Source organism: Pseudophryne corroboree, chromosome 8 (genome assembly GCF_028390025.1).
Source record: "Pseudophryne corroboree isolate aPseCor3 chromosome 8, aPseCor3.hap2, whole genome shotgun sequence".
In the NCBI taxonomy this organism is placed as follows: Eukaryota; Metazoa; Chordata; class Amphibia; order Anura; family Myobatrachidae; genus Pseudophryne; species Pseudophryne corroboree.
Window position 1 is genome coordinate 313148521 of NC_086451.1, and position 21892 is coordinate 313170412.

A 21892-nucleotide genomic window follows, 5' to 3' on the forward strand; every position below is an offset into this window, starting at 1 on the left:
CTCTGGGGCTATATGTGAGGTATTTTTAGCCTTTATAGGTATTCATTTGCCTCCCAGGGCGCCCCCCCCCCAGCGCCCTGCACCCTCAGTGACTGCCGTGTGAAGTGTGCTGAGAGGAAAATGGCGCACAGCTGCAGTGCTGTGCGCTACCTTAAGAAGACTGCAGGAGTCTTCAGCCGCCGATTCTGGACCTCTTCTTGCTTCAGCATCTGTGAGGGGGCCGGCGGCGTGGCTCCGGTGACCATCCAGGCTGTACCTGTGATCGTCCCTCTGGAGCTTCATGTCCAGTAGCCAAGAAGCCAATCCATCCTGCACGCAGGTGAGTTCACTTCTTCTCCCCTCTGTCCCTCGTTGCAGTGATCCTGTTGCCAGCAGGAATCACTGTAAAATAAAAAACCTAAGCTAAACTCTCTAAGCAGCTCTTTATGAGAGCCACCTAGAATTGTACCCTTCTCGGCCGGGCACAAAAATCTAACTGGAGTCTGGAGGAGGGTCATAGGGGGAGGAGCCAGTACACACCACCTGACCTGTAAAAGCTTTACTTTTGTGCCCTGTCTCCTGCGGAGCCGCTATTCCCCATGGTCCTTTCAGGAACCCCAGCATCCACTTAGGACGATAGAGAAATTGTATTAAATGACCTTCAGACTGTGTATATAAGGTGTATATGAAACATAAATGAATTGTGTGAATGTAGACACACTTTGTTTAATGCACAAAGTTATAAAAAATATTGGCTAAAATGACCTTCAGGCTGTGTGTATAAGGTGTATACGTAACATAAATGCATTCTGTGCTTAGATTTAGGTCCCATTGCCATGATATCTCATTATGGTATGCAATTATTCCAAAATACGGAAAAATCCGATATCCAAAATACCTCTGGTCCCAAGCATTTTGGATAAGGGATACTCAACCTGTATTTGAGAAAGTATGGGAAAACCCTGAGAAAAAAATTCCAGATCCCTAAAAGGGTCCAGGTGGCGTTTCCTTTCCCTGAGGAGGATAGGAAAAAATGGGAAAGCCCGCCAATTGTTGACGCATCTGTGTCCAGACTCTCAAAAAGAGCCGGCTGATCGAAAGATTGATAATACACTTAAATCAATGTACACAGCTTCGGGGGCCATATTACGTCCCACTATTGCTAGTGCATGGATTGCAAAAGTTATAGTAAAATGGTCAGGCACCTTACTTGAGGATTTGGATACAATGGATAAGGGTGATCTTGAATTGTTTTGCGTAACATTCACGATTCAGCAGGTTTTATGGTAGAATCCATGAAAGACCTGGGTTCCATAGCTGCGGGGATCTCTTCCATGTCTGTTTCAGCTCGTCGGGGACTGTGGCTGCGCCAGTAGTCGGCCAACGTGGAATCCAGGAAAAGTGTGGAGTCTCTACCCTACACTGGTTAGGCTCTCTTTGGGGAAGCTTTGGATGCGTGGATATCCACGGCTACGGCGGGTAAGTCTCCGTTCCTTCCCTCAGCTGCACCTGCTCCGAAGAAATCCTTCTCTTCATCAGCATCGCAGTCCTTTTGGCCTAACAAGCCTAGAAAGGCCAAGCCGTCTAATACCTTCTTTAGGGGAGCTCGAGCTAAATACAAGAAACCTGCTGCGGCAGGTTCCAGGAAACCAAGACTGCTTCCAGTACGCAGAAGAACTCCGCATGACGGTGGACCGCGCGGCCTGGAGGTGGGGCCAGTGGGAGCGAGGCTCAGACAGTTCAGTCACGTCTGGGTATCGTCCGGCCTGGATCCCTGGGTGATAGATATTGTGTCCCAGGGATACAGGTTGGAATTTCAAAATCTCCCTCCTCACCGATTTTTCAAATCAGGCTTGCGAGCTCTGCTAGCGGACAGGACTGTCCTACAAGCAGCGGTTCAGAAGTTGGTGGAGGCACAGGTCATTGTGCCAGTGCCTCCTCATTCGCAAGTCACGGGTTACTATTCGAACCTTTTCGTGGTACCGAAACCGGATGGTTCGGTCAGGCCCATTCTGAACCTAAAATCACTGAACCCTGTTCTGAAGGAGTTCAAGTTCAATATGAGTCTCTCAGGGCGGTGATATCAAGTCTGGAAGAGGGGGAATTCCTAGTATCCCTGGATATCAAAAATTGCGTACCTCCACATTCCGATTTGGCTACCGCATCAGGCTTATCTCCGTTTTGCATTACTGGACTGTCATTTCCAGTTCCAGGCCCTGCCATTCGGCCTCTCTACAGCACCAAGGGTGTTCACCAAGGTGATGGCGGAGATGATGGTTCTACTCCGAAAACAGGGGGTGAGCACCATTCCGTATCTAAACGATCTACTGATAAAAGCATCATCCAAGGAGGAGCTGTTGCAGTCCATAATACTCATGCCCGCCTAGTCAGAGTCCATGGTTGGATTCTGAACCTTCCAAAATCTCATTTGGAACCAACCCGGAGGCTGTCTTTTCTGGGGATGATGCTCGACACGGAAGTGCAGAGGGTGTTTCTTCCACAGGAAAAGGCGTTGGTAATACGGATAATGGTCCGGGATATCCTGAAGCCAGCCCGGGTGTAAGTTCATCAATGCATTCGCCTTTTGGGAAAGATGGTGGCCTCTTACGAGGCTCTCCAGTGTGGGAGGTTCCATGCTCGGGCCTTTCAACTGGATCTTCTGGACAAGTGGTCAGGATCTCATCTACATATGCACCAGAGTATTCGTCTGTCGCCAAGGCCAGGATTTCACTATTCTGGTGGCTTCAATTGTCTCACCTTCTGAAGGGCCTCAGGTTCGGGATTCAGGACTGGGTCCTTCTAACCACGGATGCGAGCCTCCGTGGCTGGGGCGCAGTCACTCGAGGGGAAATCTTTCAAGGAAGGTGGTCAAGTCTAGAAGCCGGCCTGCTGATAAACATCCTGGAACTAAAAACCGTCTACAACGGTCTTCTTCAGGTGGCCCATCTTCTAAGAAATCGGGCCATTCAAGTACAGTCGGACAATGTAACGACAGTGGCTTACATAAACCGACAGTGCGGAACAAAGAGCAGAGCTGCGATGTCAGAGGTGACAAGAATCATCCTCTGGGCAGAAAAACACGCGCTGGCGCTCTCTGCAATCTTCATTCCGGGGGTGGACAACTGGGAAGCAGACTTCCTCAGCAGACATGATCTCCATCCAGGGGAGTGGGGTCTCCATCCGGAGGTGTTCAAGGAAATAACAGACCTTTGGGGGTTATCCCAAATAGACATGATGGCCTCTCGTCTCAACAAGAAGCTTCGAAGCTATTGGTCGAGGGACCCACAAGCAGTGGCAGTAGACGCCCTGGTGCTCTGTGGGTGTTCCAGTCGGTGTATATGTTTCCACCATTCCCACTCATTCCAAGAGTTCTAAAGCACGTAAGGAGAACAAGAGTTCAAGCGATCCTCATTGCTCCAGACTAGGTGGGCTTGGTACGCGGACCTTCTGAATCTCTTGCAGGAAGAGCCAAGGCCTCTTCCTCTTCGGGAGGACCTACTGCAGCATGGGCCGTTCGCCTATCAAGACTTACCGTGGCTACGTTTGACGGCATGGAGGTTGAACGCCTGATATTAGTACCATGGGGTATAGACGGTTCTGCAGGAGCCTTCGGCACTTTAAGACTTTTCAACAGTGTGAACTGGCTCCTCCCTCTATGCCCCTCCTCCAGACCTCAGTATAGGAACTGTGCCCAAGGAGACGGACAACTTCGAGAGAAGAATTTACATTAAACTAGTGGCGAGATTCACACTAGCTCACACCATACAAAACATGCCGCCTAACATGCTTTTCAACATAACCCATGCTAACGTGCATGCATAACGCAACAGCTGTGAACATCTTAACACATGAGAACCTGTGTAAAAAGAGAAAACGTAATTCTGCAGGAAAAATGAGCACTCTACGGACTACGAGAAAAGGATTTACCGGTAGGTAATTAAAATCCTATTTTCTCTTATGTCCTAGAGGATGCTGGGGTCCATTTTAGTACCATGGGGATGTACCAAAGCTCACAGTACAGGCGGGAAAGTGCTAATGTTCCTGCAGAACTGACTGACCAACTGAAGGTCATCAGCAGCCAAGGTGTCAAACCTGTAAAACTTAGCAAACGTGTTTGCCGCTGACCAAGTAGCTGCTCGGCAAATCTGCAATGCCGAGACACCCCAGGCAGCCGCCCAGGACAAACCCACTTTCCTTGTAGAGTGGGCTTTTACCTAAGTCGGTAACGGCAATCCTGCCGTGGAATGAGCGTGCTGAATGGTACCCCTGATCCAGCGCGCAATAGTCTGCTTAGAAGCAGGACCCCCAATCTTGTTGGGGTCATAGAGGACAAACAAAGATTCTGTTTTCCTTATCCTAGCCGTTCTTGCAACATAAATCCTCGATGCTCTGACGACATCCAAGGATTTTGAGATGGCAGAAGCCACTGGCACCACCACAGGTTGGTTGATATGGAAATAAGACACAACCTTTGGAAGAAAATGCTGACGCGTCCGTAGTTCAGCTCTATCTTCATGAGAAATCAAATAAAGACTCTTATGTGATAGAGCCCCTAATTCAGACACTCGTCTGCCTGAGGCCAAGGCCAACAGCATGACCACTTTCCAAGTGAGAAACTTCAACTCTACCTCTTGTAGAGGCTCAAACCAGTCCGATTTAAGGAACTGCAACACCACATTAAGATCCCATGGTGCCGCAGGAGGCACAAAGGGAGGTTGGATTCGCAGAACCTCCTTCACGAACGTCAGAACCTCAGGAACGGAAGCCAACTGTTTCTGAAAGAAAATAGACAAGGCCGAAATTTGGACCTTGATAGACCCTAATCTCAAGTCAGCATCCCCACCCGTTTGTAGAAATAGGAGAAGATGTCCTAATTTAAACTCCACCGCAGGAGACTTCTTGGATTCACACTAATGTTTGGACGTTACCCCTTTCCTGGCCAGAAAAGTGTGGGAATGATTTCACTGGGAATACCCTTACGGGCTAGGATCTGGCGCTCAACAGCCATGCCGTCAAACGCAGCCACGGTAAGTCTTGATAAACAAACGGCCCATGCTGAAGCAGGTCCTCACGAAGAGGAAGAGGCTGAGGATCTTCCAGTAATAACTCCTGAAGATCTGGATACCAAGCCCTCCTTAGCCAGTCTGGAGCAATGAGAATTGCTCGAACCCATGTTGTTGTGATGATTTTGAGAACTTTTGGTATTAGTGGAAGTAGAGGGAACAGATACACCGACTGAAACACCCACTGGGTCACCAGTGCATCCACTGCTATTGCTTGTGGGTCTCTTGACCTGGAACAATATTTCTGAAGCTTCTTGTTGAGACGTGATGCCATCATATTTACTTGAGGAATGCCCCAACGATCTGCTACCTCTGCAAAGACTTCTGGGTGGAGACCCCATTCTCCTGGATGGAGATCAGGTCTGCTGAGGAAGTCTGCTTCCCAGTTGTCCACTCCCGGAATATAAATTGCCGAAAGAGCTTTTGCATGTCTTTCTGCCCAGAGGAGTATCTTTGTCACCTCTGCCATTCCTGCTCTGCTTTTTGTTCCGCCCTGGCGGTTTATGTAAGCTACTGCCGTTACATTGACTGACTGGATCTGTATGGGATGACCTTGAAGAAGATGTGCCGCTTGATGAAGGCTGTTGTACACAGCTCTCAATTCCAGAATGTTTATGTGAAGGAGTACTTCTTGACTTGACCATCGTCCTTGGAAGCTTTCCCTTGCGTGACTGCTCCCCAACCTCGGAGGCTTGCATCTGTGGTCACCAGGATCCAAGTCTGTATCCTGAACCTGCGTCCCTCCAGGAGGTGAGAACTTTGAAGCCACCACAAAAGTGAAATTCTGGCTTTTGTTGACAGGATTATCCTCCGGTGCATGTGTAGGTGCGATCCGGACCACTTGTCCAGTAGGTCCCATTGGAACACCCTGGCGTGGAATCGGCCAAATTGTAGAGCCTCGTAGGCCGCTACCATCTTCCCCAGCAGGCGGATGCACTGATGAATCGATAAGCGTGCTGGTTTTAAAACTTTTTGACCATCCTTTGGATCTCCAGAGCCTTTTCGACCGGTAGGAATACTTTCTGTGCTTCCGTGTCCAATATCATTCCCAGAAATGATAACCTCATTGTGGGTTACAATTGTGATTTTGGAAGGTTTATGATCCAACCGCGCTGATGAAGCACCTTCAGGGAAAGTGCAATGTTCTGCACTAGTTTCTCCCTGGATCTCGCTTTTATGTGGAGATCGTCAAAGTATGGGATGACTTTGACTCCTTTCTTGCGAAGAAGAACCATCAACTCCGCCATCACCTTGGTGAATATTCTCGGAGCCGTAGAGATCCCGAAATATACGTTATGGTACGAACTTACCGTTGTTAACGGAATTTCTCCTATGTCCACAGGTATCCACAGGATAACATTGGGATATGCCGGAGCGATAGCGGAAATGGCACCAAATACAGGTAGTCACAAGCTTTCTGGCCTCCCCGGATGCATCGGGCTCGTCCATATAATCCCGCCCACCGACTCAGTCAAATCAGTTGTTTTCACAGCATTTAGGCAGGAGCATCATGTAGAACCCTATTCAGGCGATAAGAACACACATGCACACCCTTACATACAAGGGGAAAGAGGTTTAGTGATTGTAAAGATCCTCAAATCAGGTGTGTCAGGGTGGGATCCCTGTGGATACCTGTGGACATAGGATAAATTCCGTTATCAACTGTAAGTTCTTACCATAACGTATATTTCTCCGGCTGGGTCCATAGGTTATCCACAGGATAACATTGGGATTCCCAAATCCATTTTTAGTGGAGGGGACGCTCCTGATTAGATAGGGGAACCTTTCGCCCGAATTCCGCGTCATGAGAGGCAAAAGTAACCAAGGCATAAAGTCTAATGAATGTGTTAATGGAAGACCATGTGGCTGCCTTACAAATCTGTTCTGCTGAAGCACCATGTTGTGCTGCCCATGAAGGACCTCGCTTACGTGTAGAGTGCACAGAGACATTAGCCGGAGCAGGGAGATCAGCACGAGAATATGCTTCTGAAATTATCATTCAAAGCCATCTTGTTAGCATCTGTTTAGTAGCAGGCCATCCTCTTTTGTGAAATCCGTAGAGAATGAAGAGACAATCTGTCTTTCTGATGGCACTAGTATGATCTACGTAAACTCTTAACGCACGGACTACGTCCAGCGACGCTTCTCCCGCAGAAAGTCCCGATACCTGAAAAGCCGGGACTATAATTTCTTCGTTCAGGTGAAACTTTGAGACCACCTTCGGAAGATAACCAGATCTATTTCTGAGAACTGCTTTATCTGGATAAAAGATCAGAAAAGGAGACTTACACGACAGCGCTACTAAATCTGACACTCTTCTAGCTGACGCCATTGTCAGTAGAAAGAGAACTTTAGCAGTCAACCATTTAAGATCTGCTCTCTTAAGTGGTTCAAACGGAGCCCCCTGAAGGATTTTAAGAACCAGATTTAAATCCCAGGGAACTCTAGGAGGAACAAACGGTGGTTGAATGTGCAACATTCCCTGAAAAAAAGTACGCACATCCTGTCGGTTAGTAATCTTTTTCTGAAACCACACAGTTAATGCTGATACTTGAACTCTCAAGGAAGCCACCTTTAAACCCTTATCCATTCCTGCTTGGAGGAAATCCAAAATCCTGGATACTCTAAAAGATTTTGGATCCATACCTCTTTCGCTACACCAATGAATATTGGCCTGCCATATTCGATGATAAATACGAGCTGAAGAAGGCTTTCTTGCTCTAAGCATGGTTTGAATTACCTGTTGTGAAAATCCTCTTGATTTTAGGATAGAGGTTTCAACAGCCACGGCCGTCAAACACAGACGTTCCAGATGGCTGTAATAACAAGGACCCTGCATTAGTAGTTCTGGACGTTGAGGAAGCAGAATTGGAGCTTCCACGGACATCCTTAGTAGATCTATGTACCAATGACTTCTAGGCCAAGCTGGAGCTATTAGAATTATGGCTCCCTTTGCTTGCTTTATTTTCCTCACCACCCTGGGTAACAGGGAGATCGGAGGAAACAGATATGCCAGATGAAATTCCCATCTCTCTGACAGTGCGTCTACACGGATCACCCCGGGATCCTTTGTTCTTCACCCGTATACCGGAACTTTGTTGTTCAGACGGGACGCCATGAGATCTATCATTGGCAGACCACATCTGTTTACTAGATTCTGAAATACTTCCGGGTGTAGCGCCCATTCGGTCTCCTGAATGGTGTGTCGACTGAGAAAGTCCGCTTCCCAGTTCAGCACTCCTGGCACAAACACTGCGGACAATGCCGGAAGATGGAGTTCTGCCAATCTTATTATGTGAGTTACTTCCTCCATCAATCTTTTGCTGTGAGTTCCTCCCTGATGGTTGAGGTACGCTACTGCTGTTGTATTGTCTGAGCGGATCTGGACTGGTCTTCCTTGCAGAATGTCCTTTGCCTGAACCAGAATCATATATATGGCCCTTATTTCCAACAGATTTATTGGAGGGCAACTTTCCCTTGTGGTCCATTTTCCCTGGAACCAAAGATTTTCGAACATTGCTCCCCAGCCTTGAAGACTGGCATCCGTTGTCAGTACTTGCTAATCTGCTATCCAAAAGGGTCTCCCCTTGTCTAGATGGTCCATCTGTAGCCACCAGGCTAGTGACCTTTTTACGTTTACTGGAAGCTTTATCATCTGTCTTTTTATTGTCTGATGTTTTCCATTCCATCTGGTTAGAATGAGGTGATGTAGGGGTCTGGAGTGGAACTGTGCATATTCCACCATGTCGAATGTTGACACCATGAGAACCCTCACTCGCATTGCTGCATGGACTGATACTGTCTGACTGTGCAATAATTCCTGAGTCATTACCTGCACTTTGGATATCTTTTTCCCAGGTAAGATTATTCTTTGTAGACTTGAATCCAATATGGCCCCCAAGTGAACCATCCGTTGTTATGGACTCAGAGACGACTTTTCCCAATTTATGAGCCATCCGTGTCTTTGTAGACAAGCTATTGTCTGTTGGAAATGGCCCAAGAGTCATTCCTGAGATTGAGCCAGGATTAAAAGATCGTCGAGGTATGTAAAAATTCTTATCCCCTGCTTGCGGTGATAAACTGCCATAACCACCATAATTTTGGTAAATACCCTGGGGGCTGTCGCTAGCCCAAAGGGCAAAGCCTGGAACTGAAAATGTTGCTGAAGGATGGCAAACCTGAGATAACACTGATGGGACAGTGCTATGGGCACATGCAAGTAAGCATCCTGTACATCCAGAGATACCATGTAATCTCCTGGTTCCATGGCCAAAACTATGGAGCGCAACGTCTCCATGTGAAACTTTGGAACCCAAATGTATTCGTTTAACCTCTTGAGATTGAGAATTGGTCGGAATGATCCATTTGGCTTCTGAATCAAAAATAGGTTGGAGTAAAACCCCCGTCCCCGTTGTGTCAGGGGTACTGGAATAATTACCCCAGACTGAAGCAATTTCCGAACTGCTTCTTGCAGAGCTCTGGCCTTCGACTCTATACGAGATGGGCTGGTGCAAAAAAACCTTTGAGGAGGCTGCTTCTTGACAGGGAAACCATAACCGAGAGATACCACCTTCTGCACCCAAGAATCTGTCATCGACTGCTGCCATATGTGTGCAAAGTGAAGGAGTCAGCCCCCAACCCTAGAATCCTCCAGGCGGAGGCCCAACCCCTCAGACTGATGGCTTCTGTTCTGACTTGGAAGCTGTCCGTCTATTGGCCCATTGCTTCCTATCCCTAGCTGATTTATTGTACTGGGGTTGTTTAGAATCATCCTTTCTCCTTCATCCACTAGGGGCCACTGGAGCGTAGTTACAATGGGGAAATAGTAGGCAGTAATTGGGAGCTGGCACTTTAAAACTCTCACACTGTGGCTAGCTCCTCCCCTACTATCTTCCCTTCAAGCCAGTCTTAGTTTAGTGCCCAAGGGAGCTGGTTCACTTGGGTTTAGCTGAAGAAATTTTTCTTTTTTCTTTATTATTTTATTATTCTTTCACACATGCACAGACTGGCAGCTCTGCCACTGCCAGTCTGCACCGCGGGAGCTGCCGGCGGGGTCCCATCGCAGCTGCGTGCGGCTCGGGTTGGGCCCCGGCTGAGGGAGACACTGAGCTCTCCTGAGTTGGCCGGACACCGCTGCGTGCGGCGCGTGTCGGGGCCACTCCATCCAGCAGAAGATTCCGGCAGCATGGCAGCGGTGAGTATAAGAGAGGACACCGCTGCGTGCGGCGCGTGTCGGTTCTGTCGAGCAGTGAAAGGTACGACGCCTGACGGAACTACAGGACAGCGGTGAGTACAATCTCCCCCCTCCTCCAGACTGATTTATATTTTATACTGTCAGTTTTAGTGGTATTATGTGGTGGTTGGACGGCTCCCCTATACTCCCCAGTCATAGACAGGCTGGGGGGTATCAAAGGCGCACTTTGTATTTTACACAGTAAGAGAGTATCTGTGGAAAAGCTATGTGTGCATGTGCCATATACAATAGCATTGTTCTTATGTATTTTGTAGATCTCACAGAAAAGGGGAGGGGACGGAGCTTACTCCCGCTCCGTACGGCGGGCTTGGCGCTCTCCGCTACCCGGCCACAGCATACAGGCGGCCGGGGAGATACAGGGCGCTTCCCGCTTACTCTGCACAACAGCGGGTTTTCATTTTAAATTTGGCGCCGAAGCGGGGGGGGGGGGGGGGAGCTAACTCCCGCTCTGTACGGCGGGCTCAGCGCTCTCCGCCCCCCGGCCGCTACAGCACCTCCGCTCCCCGGCCGCTGCAGCAGCGTGTACACGGCCGCTACAGCACCTCCGCCTCCGCTCTCCGGAGCGCCTCCGCTCTCCGGACCCCGGGCCGCTACAGCACCGATTACAGGTCCTCGGCTCCCTGGGCCGCTGCAAGGAGGTAACGGTGGGGGTGAAGCTTACAGCGGGCTCCCGGCGGCGGTTCCCAGCGCTCAGGGTCAGGCAGCAGAGCCTGTCTTAGGAGGATGTTAGTTTTCTCTGTGCAGGGAGATGCGGACATATTTATTTTACCTCACTTTGGCTACATTCCTCCCTGCAGGGGAGTCCTCAGCCAGACATTTCATAGAGGCTGTAGTTCAAACAGGAGCTGGGGCTCAGCTCATAAATGATTAAAATCTGGTATGCAATATTTATTTAACCTACAGTATTTCACATAGACAGTATTTATCTACCCTGTTGGGTTCAGTGTGTGATATATATATATATATTATATATATATATATCTATATCAGAGTGAAAGGATCCGGCACTCAAAGGACTTGATATAAAGCAATAAGCTGGTTCAAATATCAAGCTGACAGCGCAGCATTAATAAGTCCTTACTAATTAAGTCCTGGACTTATTAATGCTGCGCTGTCAGCTTGATATTTGAACCAGCTTATTGCTTTACATCAAGTCCTTTGAGTGCCGGATCCTTTCACTCTGCTACCAATTTCTACATCTGGCACCTGGGCACCTACTCTGTTCTTTTTGGATCTTAAGGAGTGCCAGTCCTTGCATTACTAACTATATATATATATATATATATATATATATATATATATATATATATATATATATACACATACACACATACATACATACATACATACATACATACAATAATATATGGGGGGTAAAACCACTTCCACAATGTTTTATAATAATAAAATACCGAAAACATCTGGTGCACCTAAATTAGCGGTACACTACATACAGGGCGGGGTGTTGCCTTCACTTTATTATTCCTGGGTGTCACTGGGTACTAATGATATTGGTAATTTGGGGAATGTGTATATATGAGACAGTGTGGCTCAGCACACTAATCCCCTAAACACCCAACCACAGAGGCCTGGGTTCAAGTACCACAACAGATACTTTAAGGCATCAGACAAATAGCGCTGCGGCGCAGTACGCTAGTAGCGGGTATCTGAACAGGGGGACCAGGGTTTGAATCCCCCCAAAAAAAAAAAAAAACTTTAAAAGGGAGCTCTTATAGCCTAGTGGCTAGGACTCCTGTCCCACAGCGCAGCGCTACTGGTTCAGGTCTCCGCTGCTCCAGAAAATTTATTTAAATCGTGTCGGTCACTACACGTTATAGTGCAGACCTTACATAGGGCTCGGTTTATTTAACCCGCCTTTTCTCCTTTTGTTTGTCTCACCTGGGATAGTCAAAAAGAATTCCCTCTTAGGTGTGAAGTATGCGGTGGAGCCATCTGCTTAGCCCTCCACGCACCTGCAGGACACTCCTGTTTAAACAGCTCAGATTATACAGGTAATGTCACTGTTAACCAGAGACCTTGTACGTCATTTCCCCTCTCCAGGTTTCTAAATGAACCTTGATAGCCTTCCATGTTACACGACTCAGCGGTGGAAAGGCCTCTCTGGGAGGAGGCGAGAGATGTCCAGGATACGGAGAAGGTCTGGTTTCGGTGCAGTCTGAATCTGTGTCTCAGAATATCCAGGTGCATTATACAGCAGTTCGTCTTGATATTGCAGGTAAGGGAGGCGGACACGTCAAGTCCATCAGGGTTCGACGCCAATGACGAAATGGTCCAGTTTCGGATGGGCTAGGCAGGCTCCGGTAGGCGGCTTGCAGACACCCGAATACAAAGTTTCAGATATCAAACAATGTTGGTTTTCCTATCCTTTCCCCGCAGACGGAAGGAAATGGCATCAGAACCTCTCCAGGTATACCCCTCAATGTATCACCGGTCCAACAAGCTGCCATTTTCCTGAGGCAACATTGCTCAGGTATCCATCAAAGACACATATACGGCAGCGGGGTTCTACCTTGTCCGGAGCAGGTAGGTTGTGGAACAATTGTCCTCTAGGTTACAGGATATTTCGCATCAGGATCAATTGATACTTTGGGACAGATCAGAATCAGGATTCTGCTTTTATGTTCTTTTGAGGTCTGCAGACTCTGAACCTGCATTTTCGCTTGGGCTGTCTTAACCCAAAGACCGCTGGGGCTGCGACAGTGACAGGTGAACATGAAATCCTACGGGGCAGATGGTTCAGGGGAAGAAACTTTCTGCAGGATTTCTTGAACCATTGGAGGTAAGTCCACTTTTCTTTCTCCTACTACTAGCCTCAGCTCCAAGACGGACCTTTACCGGTCTTTCCTTTAGATCTTTCCGTGCCCTTTCAGGCTTCCACTCCACACGGGCGATATCTCCGTCGCCAGGGGATCTCAGGGTAACAGGCTGAAGCAGAGGCTCAGCATCCTCGGTCCAGTCTGATTTTAGGTCATCCTATACACCCACTACAGGTTAGACCTTCCTACCACCTGGAGGGGCCCAGGGTAGGCGCAGGTCGGTGGTCCTACGGGGAGAACTGAGAAGGCTTGGGCGGTTACAGATTAGATTTTGGAGTACAGCCGTCTCAGGAGTCCTTCGGCATGGGTCGGCCGATTTACAAGGACAAGAGAGTCATAATACAGGCGGCGCTCCATATGCTTCTAACCGCAAAGGGTGTTGATCCCTGTTTTTCACATATCATCTGAATCGGGACAGTTCTCAGGCCTTTGTTTTCTTTTCACGTTCCGAAGCCAGATGGCTCGGCCACGCCTATTCTGTCCTTAGAATCCTTTCAGTCTGTGATTGCTAGTTTTAAACAGAAAAACGGGGGTTTTACGCGTCCCTTGTCTTCAGGGATGCCTGTTTACCGATTTCCGTTGGGTTTCCTCATCGGGCTTTTCTCAGATTCGCATTACAGGACTCTCATTTTCACTGTCGGTCCTTTCCTTTCGGTCTCTCTTCCGCTACCACAGGGTTCAGGAAGATCACAGAATAACTCTTTTTAGGGCAGGAAGTGAGGTTTGTTCCCTAATGGGACAATCTACTGCTACAATCCAACTCTGTACATTAGGTGGCTTCTGAATTTCCAGAGGATCCGGGAGCTTCTGGTTCGACACGGATCCACTTTATGCTCCTCGTAGACTTTTCTCAACACGGTCCGTCAGAGGATTTTTCCTTCCTCGGCACCAGGTACTCTATTTCTTAAGTCAGGTTGCGACGCAATGAGTGGTCGCCTACACTCCCCTCTGAGCGAAGGACAACAATCTTCTTTCCAGGTCAAGCCGCCAGGTCAGACTCCCGGGTGAGGGTTCATTTCCCGGAGTTTTCTCAGCTGGTCCGCTGTTGGCGGAGATTTCGGATCGACCTCAGGGCGTTCTGTCTGACTCTTTAACCCTTTACTGCTCTCAGACGTGAGCTCTAGCAGTAGTAGCCGAGGATGCCCTCAGGGCTCCTTGGAGTTTCGGGTTTTTCTATCCTGCCTCCTTTGTTTATTCCTACCTCACTTCGGTAACACAGGACGGGAATATGCGCGCTAGTCCTCTCGGTGGCTCCGGTTGGGCCGCGCATGACTTGAAGATACAGCTACACCTGTTGTCAGTACAGGAGCCTTGGCTCCTACCTCGACTAGACTGTCTACTTCAACAGGGTCCTTTTCTTTGTTCGTCTTAAACTGGTTTCGTTTAACCGTGTGACTGTTCACCAGACCTCAGAAGGGAGGAGTTCCCTAGTTCGGTTATGCCTACTGGGCCCCGATTTCAGAAGTCTGTTACCTCTTCTCGCTTTTGCCACTTTTGGAAAACTTTATAGGGCATAGTGAGGATAACAGGGGTTTTCCCCTTCTTTCAGTTACCATTCAGCTGTCATCTTTGGTTTCTCTGGGAAGTTTTGCTCGGCTGCGCTTCAAAATACATTGACCTGAAATCTAGGTCTCTGCCCTTTCGGTTCTCTTCCAAAAGAGATCAGCCTGCCGGCCGTAAGTTCGGGCTCTCTTTCAGGGAGTACTCTATTGGCAACTCCCCCGGCTGAGCTTCAGACTCAGCGGTCGTTTCTTCCAGAGGGGATGTCCGTTTTTCCTATAAATCTGACCCCAGTGTTTTCGGCCCTCTTTGAAGGTTGTCAGGGCTCGCCGACTCTCTCTGCAGAGATCTTAGGCTATTCGACAAAGTTTTTCTTCCCTCTTCTGTATGAGGCTCCCGTACCAAATAGCCGGGGTCCCAGCATACCCTGGGCCGTTGGATACATCTAACCATCAGACAGTCTTCTTGGCGGTTGCTCGGGAGCCTCCGTTTTCCATTTCAGCGCACTCTACGCGCATTGTGGAACCTTCGTGGGCGGCTGCCCGTGGGGTCTCCATGAATACTTTGTCGGGCGGCTACTTGGTCGGACCGACATTTGTTTTGTCAAATTCTATAAGTTTGACACTTTTGCAGCCTCTGCATCACAGTTTGGCCGAGCGGTTTTACAGGACTCTCAGCGCTCTCCCACCCATTTTGGGAGCTCTGGGACGTCCCCATTGTAACTACGCTCCAGTGGCCCCTAGTGGATGAAGGAGAAATCAGGATTTTGGTACTTACCGATAAATACCTTTCTCCGATTCCACAGGGGCCACTGGACGCCCGCCCAGCGCTGTTCCTCCTTGTTTTTTGCTTAACGGTTTGCAGATCACCATATGACTGCTGGTTGAGTTGGGGCTAGCCTGTTGTTTGTTAGGTTCTGTTCCAGGTTTGGGTTGTGTTATCCTGGTTTACAGGGCGTCATTAACCTCCTCTACCTTAAGGTTTTGTTTATTCCAGCTCTCCTCAGGCACAGCTTTACTTAGACTGGCTTGGAGGGAAGATAGTAGGGGAGGAGCTAGCCACAGTGTGAGAGTTTTAAAGTGCCAGCTCCCAATTACTGCTTACTATTTCCCCATTGTAACTACGCTCCAGTGGCCCCTGTGGAATCGGAGAAAGGGATTTATCGATAAGTACCAAAATCCTGATTTCCTTTTGCTTGACCTTGCCATCGAAATGGCTGAAATTTTGAACCCCTCGGTTTAGGGTTATAACTAGCCGGAAACCTGACCTTTTTGGATTCAGCTTCCGATTCCAGAATATCTGTCAATTGTTTTCCAAACAGAATATTACCAGCAAAAGGCAAAGCTTCCAGAACTTTCTTGGATTCTGCATCCGCTTTTCAAGTACGTAGCCAAATTGCTCTACGAGCGGCTACTGTTAAGGCTGACGTTTTAGAAGCAATCGTACCCATATCAATTGCTGCTTCTTCCAAATATTGCGCAGCTTGTTTTATATGGCCTAGATGAGACTCCTGCTCCCTGGTAGGTGCGGAGAGGCCACTCTCTAGTTCCTTCGCCCATTCTACCATTGCTTTTGCCATCCAGGCTAAAGCCATAGCTGGTCTTACAACAGCCCCCGACAGAGAAAAAACGCTTTTCAAGAAGCCATCTACTCTTCTATCTGTAACATCATTCAGTGAGGTAGAGGGCAACGGTAAAATAGATTTTCGAACAAGTCGCACGATATGTGCAACTACTTTAGGAGGAACTTCTCTTTTAGATGTCCTCAGTTGGAAAAGGATAGTAAGAATCACACTTTTTCGGAATTCTATATTTCTTATTGGGTGTAGCCCAAGGTTTCTTCCATAATTTCCGTCAGATCTTCTGACCCTGGAAACTCAATCCTATTTTTGGACGTTTAAACACAGGTGCTTTAGATTTTGATATTGCCTTGGCTGATTCTTCTAGAGACAGAATAGCCTTCATGGCATCAATAAGTTCAGCTATATCCTCTGAGCTGAAACCCTCTGACTGGTCGTCATATGGGGTATTTGAATACACTGTATTCTTATCTGCAGTCTGTAACATAGATGTATCTACCCTGGTTTTAGTAGCCTGCTTACTTGTTGAAGCTGCTGGAATTAAACCACAAGAAGGGAGCTGCATGTAAGGGTTAATAGTGTATCCTACTCCCGGGTGTGGAACTGCAGGTGCTAATCTGTCAGCTATTGTAGATAAAGTCTGTGCAAACACACCCCATGGTGGATCTACTGGTTGCTGAACCAGAACCTGTCTTTTATTTTGCCGATACGCACAACAGTTTACACATAACCCGTCATAAGTTAGATACTGGGCTAACACCCATACTTTACAAGATAAACATGTTAAGGGTGTAGGAGTCCTTGATCAAGTATCCTCGTCACTTTTGCCGCTCACAGATATGGTGAATAATCCGTTTATACAATATACTACACTCTCTTTGACTGAAATCACTTATATAAATATAGAAGTGATATCAATCTGACCACAACCCGAGCACCGGAACTGCGGTTCAGAAACAATACCGACAAACATAGAAAAGTCAGCAATCACACTAGCAGTCAGTCACATGTTAAATATTAGCCATTGTCACGAGTATATAATCAACCACAAAAATACTTCTCCAGTATGTAGGAGTACAATTACCGTATTCTGCTTTTAAACAGCTATTACCACAAGGTTTTCAGACATGTTATGCAGAAAACAACAGTACTGTACAGGCCTCATATGCATTGTGTACCAAAATTAACTATTCTTCGTACTACACAGTAGATAGAATTTTAGTACTGTATAACCCTTACTCAGTAGAGTGGGATACGGGGAGACTCACCCCACTTCCGGGATCGATCAATATGCTCGAAAGACGCCGAGTGGATCCAGAAGCTACTAGTGTACACTGCTGCTCTTTTAACTGATAAAGGACACAGACGCTCAGTGAACGATTAGTGTATGCAGACGCTCCTGTCCGCGACCCAGTCTTGGCGGTAAACTCTAGTGTACACGGTCGCAGCGGCCTAAGCTGCGACCGAGTTTTCCGTGGTAGCGTCCGAGCCAGAAGTGAGGCAATCAGTTCATGGACGGGAGATGCACGGAAACTGGTCATGAACTGGGGGGAGGGGCGAACAGGAGAGCGTCTGACTCCACCTGCTGACAAACTCCAGGGATCGCGGCCTCAACCTAGCCCTGGTGCCTATGATCCCTAAAGCATAGCGCTGGTGCACCTAAGGGTGGCGGCGCATCAAGTTTGTAGCCTCCACCAATACAGTGCGGCTGTGTCCGAATTCCCCTAGTAAGTGGAACCTTCTCCCCATGCTCCGGCCACAGCCTTACCTTCTCCCCATGCTCTGGCCACAGCCTGGTAACGTCTGCTGGACCTGCTAGAACATCCGACACAGACACCCGCCGAGACAGCACTAGTACCCGGAGGTAAGCGTTGTTGCAACCCGGTGGAGAGTTGTTGGAGCGACTCTTTCTAGCATGCGTTTAAGACGCTGTTAAGAAAAGATCACTCAAAACATAGCAAGACTATAAAAAGAAAATAATAAAGCTTAGGGCTGCCTTAACAGCAGCCCTGTGACCAAGGTACGGCTCCTGCCGCACCAAACAAAAACAGATTTGACTGAGTCGGTTGGCGGGATTATATGGACGAGCCCGATGCATCCTGGGAGGCCAGAAAGCTTGTGACTATTTGGTGCCATTTCTGCTGTCGCTCCGGCATATCCCAATGTTATCTTGTGGATAACCTGTGGACCCAGCCGGAGAAAGGCAATGTTTGGAACTGGTAGTGGCAGTCCTGCACCGCACACCTCAGATATGCCTGATGCGGCGGGTAGATGGAAACATGTAAATAAGCATCTTTGATGTCCATCGATACCAGAAATTCCTTTTCCTCCAAGCTGGAAATCACCGCTCTCATGGATTCCATCTTGAATTTGAACCTTTTCAAATAAAGGTTCAGAGTCTTTAGGTTTAAAATCGGTCTGAACGAGCCATCCGGTTTCGGCACTAAACAGGCTTGAATAAAACCCTTCTTCCTGTTGTGACACAGGAACTAAGGAAATTACGTTGTCTTGACATAATTTCTGTATTGCATTCAGAACTTTTGCTCTGTCCTGAACAAAAGCTGGTAAGGCTGATTTGAAAAATCGGCATGAGGGAAGGTCCTGAAATTCCAATTTGTACCCTTGGGATATTATCTGCAATACCCAAAGATCCAGATCTGAGTGAACCCAGACCTGGCTGAAAGACAGTAGACGTGCCCCCACCCGATCGTACTCCCGCAGGGGAGCCCCAGCGTCATGCTGAGGTTTAAGCAGAAGTAGCTGTTGACTTCTGCTCCTGCGAGCCTGATGGTGTTGTAGATTTTTTACCTCTTCCTCGACCTCTTCCTGCGAAGAAGGGGGCACCCTTTGCCTTTTTGGACTTGTTGGGCCGAAAGGATTGCATCGTATGAGAATGAAATCCTTTCCTAGGTGGAGCAGCTGCGGAAAGCAGAAATGCTGAATTGCCTGATGTAGTTGTTGAAATCATGGCATCCAGCTTGTCTCCAAAGAGGGCTTCTCCATTGTAAGGAAGCGCCTCAATATTCTTTTTTGATTCCGCATCAGCATTCCACTGGCGGATCCACAGCGCAATGCGGCCTGAAATCGCCATAGCGGAGGATCTTGAACTCAGCAACCCAATATCCTTCATAGCTTCAACTAAGTAACCTGCAGCATCTTTGATATGGCCGAGAGTTAGGACTATTTCATCCCTGTCAACTGTGTCTATGTTAACAAGCAAGTTGTCAGACCATTTTTCCCCAGCGTTACCTACCCACGCACAAGCAATGGTGTGCCTGAGCACCGTTCCGTTAGCCGTATATTATGGATTTTAGGGTTGTTTCTAATTTACGGTAAGCTGGATCTTTTCAAGAGGCTGAACCAGGGGCAGGCAAAACTATTTTCTTAGACAGCCGAGAAACTGAGGTGTCTATCAGTGAGGGTGTCTCCCATTTGTGCCTGTCTTCCTCAGGGAAAGGGTACGCTACACGTATCCTTCTGGGAAGGGTAAATTTCTTCTTAAGGTAAGCCCAGGATTCTTCAAAGAACGCATTCAAATCCTTTGAAAAAGGAAAAGTCACAACCTGCTTTTTATTTAATTTTAAATAATCCTTTTCCTCTGGGACCAGTGTTGTTTCAGGAAACTTCCTTTATAGGAACTATCACACATTGTATGGCTAATTTGGGGTCTACCCCTCTCAAATCCCCAGTGTCGACGTCAGAATCGGAATCTGTGTCCCCTTCCATTATCTGGGCCAGAGACCTTTTCTGGGAACTGGATGGGACCCGAGTGGATGATATGGAGGAGTCAGTAAACAGTGCATCCTCCACAGACTGCCTCCAATATTAGTCTGTTGTTCAGACTCAGAGAATTTCTTTGCAAGCATTGACATTCTTTTGCAACATTCTCACCCACTCCGGCTCCTTCTGAGAGGGAAGGGCCACCACATTACCCTCTTGTACATCTAAAATGGGTTCTTCCTGGGAAGAACCCTCCCCAATGTCTGACATGTTACACACTTGTGTGTACACACACACACACACACACACACACACACACACACACACAGGGGAGCTATTGGGGACAGACCCACACTAAAATGTCTGTCAGAGAGACACAGAGGGATTCGCCAGTCCACACACTGCGCCTTATTGTGAATTGTGGAAATATTACCCACTTACAGCGCATATATCAATAATAGGCCCACAGACCTAATTATAATGAACACTCTCTGCCCCTTCTATAACACCCTGTACTTGTATGAGCGTAGTCATGAGGAGAAACAGCGTTCAGGAGCTTCACACTGGAGTTTATGCAGGAGAAAATGGCACCCAGTGAGTGTTCTGGCAAGTCTGAGGAGAAGCCCCGCCCTTCAACCTCAGCAATGTAATATTTATACTGGCTGGGGATGGCCCATCAGCGGCTGTACATGTATGTACCCTTTTTGCCAGTGAGAGTAAGGTTTCAAAACATGACCTCAGAGCGCGCCCCCCCCAGCGCTCAGCACCCTTGTGCTTAGAGACATGGCGGGCGCTGTGCGTGTACCTGTATGCCGCCAACGATGACCGGAGGATCCCCTCTCTGTAGGACTCCGGTAATATACTCACCAGCCTTCTGACTTCTGGCTCTATTGGGGGGTGGCGGCAGTGCTATGGGAGTGAACGCTGGCCAGGCTTGGGCTGTGTTCAGTACCCTTCAGGAGATAATTGTGTCCTGTCAGTGGAAGCAGAACCATTAACCAATTGAGAAGTTGGTTCCTACCCCCCCCCCCCCCTAAGTCCCACGAAGCAGGGAAGCTGTTGCCAGCAGCTTCCCTGTAAAATAAAAAACCTAAGAAAGTCTTTTTCCAGCAAAGCTCTGTAGAGCTCCACTAGTGTGCATCCAGTCTCCTGGGCACATTTTCTAAACTGAGGTCTGGAGGAGGGGCATAGAGGGAGGAGCCAGTTCACACTGTTGAAAAGTCTTAAAGTGAAGAAGGCTCCTGCGGAACAGTCTATACCCCATGGTACTAAAATGGACCCCAGCATCCTCTAGGAAGTAAGAGAAATGTCAGTTAGAAGCTGGTTGGTTGGTTCTTTATCACCGTTCATTTTATCTTTTCCAAGGCGTAGTAAATAGAGCCCTTAGAAACTGTGCAAGCTATCAGTAAAGTGCACTTCTATTAACAATTTGGGGTTGAAGATATTCCTACCGCGGATTAATGCTGTGTTGAGTTTACCTTTATGACAAAGCACTAATCCAAGACTCAAAATTGCAGGAAAAAAAAGTACACAACACGGGAATCCCACCATCTTGAAGGACACATGTATGTGTATGAGGTCACATTTGTATTTTAAAGTGACGTACTATATTTTCCCCTAGTGAACAATAAATATTAAATACCCATTATATAACAATTAGAAGTTGAAACACAGCCTTGTTTTTAATAATCATATTCTAATTTCATATCTTGCTAAATATTCTGATCGGAAAATTTAGTAAAAGGTATAAAAATACATAATTACTTTCTAACGAATAATTAGCATTTGCCCGAGGCTTCGCTCACGTGGATGTCTGTTATTGCTTAGTGGAACTAATTTTACAAAGACAGTAGTGACATCTAATATTGGGATGTATATTATATATTGTACACATTGATCACATTTCTTTGTAAACAATATTTGCAGTTTTTCCCTTTAGGGATTAACACAGAAAGATGCT

The 21892-nt window shown here is 47.6% G+C and overlaps 1 protein-coding gene across 4 annotated transcripts in view; it reads right to left on the reverse strand.

Annotated features, from left to right (window-relative positions):
• Positions 1–21892, reverse strand: part of PDZD11 (PDZ domain containing 11) — a 156069-nt gene that overhangs the window by 25709 nt on the left and 108468 nt on the right. The gene's annotated exons all lie outside the window — the stretch shown is intronic.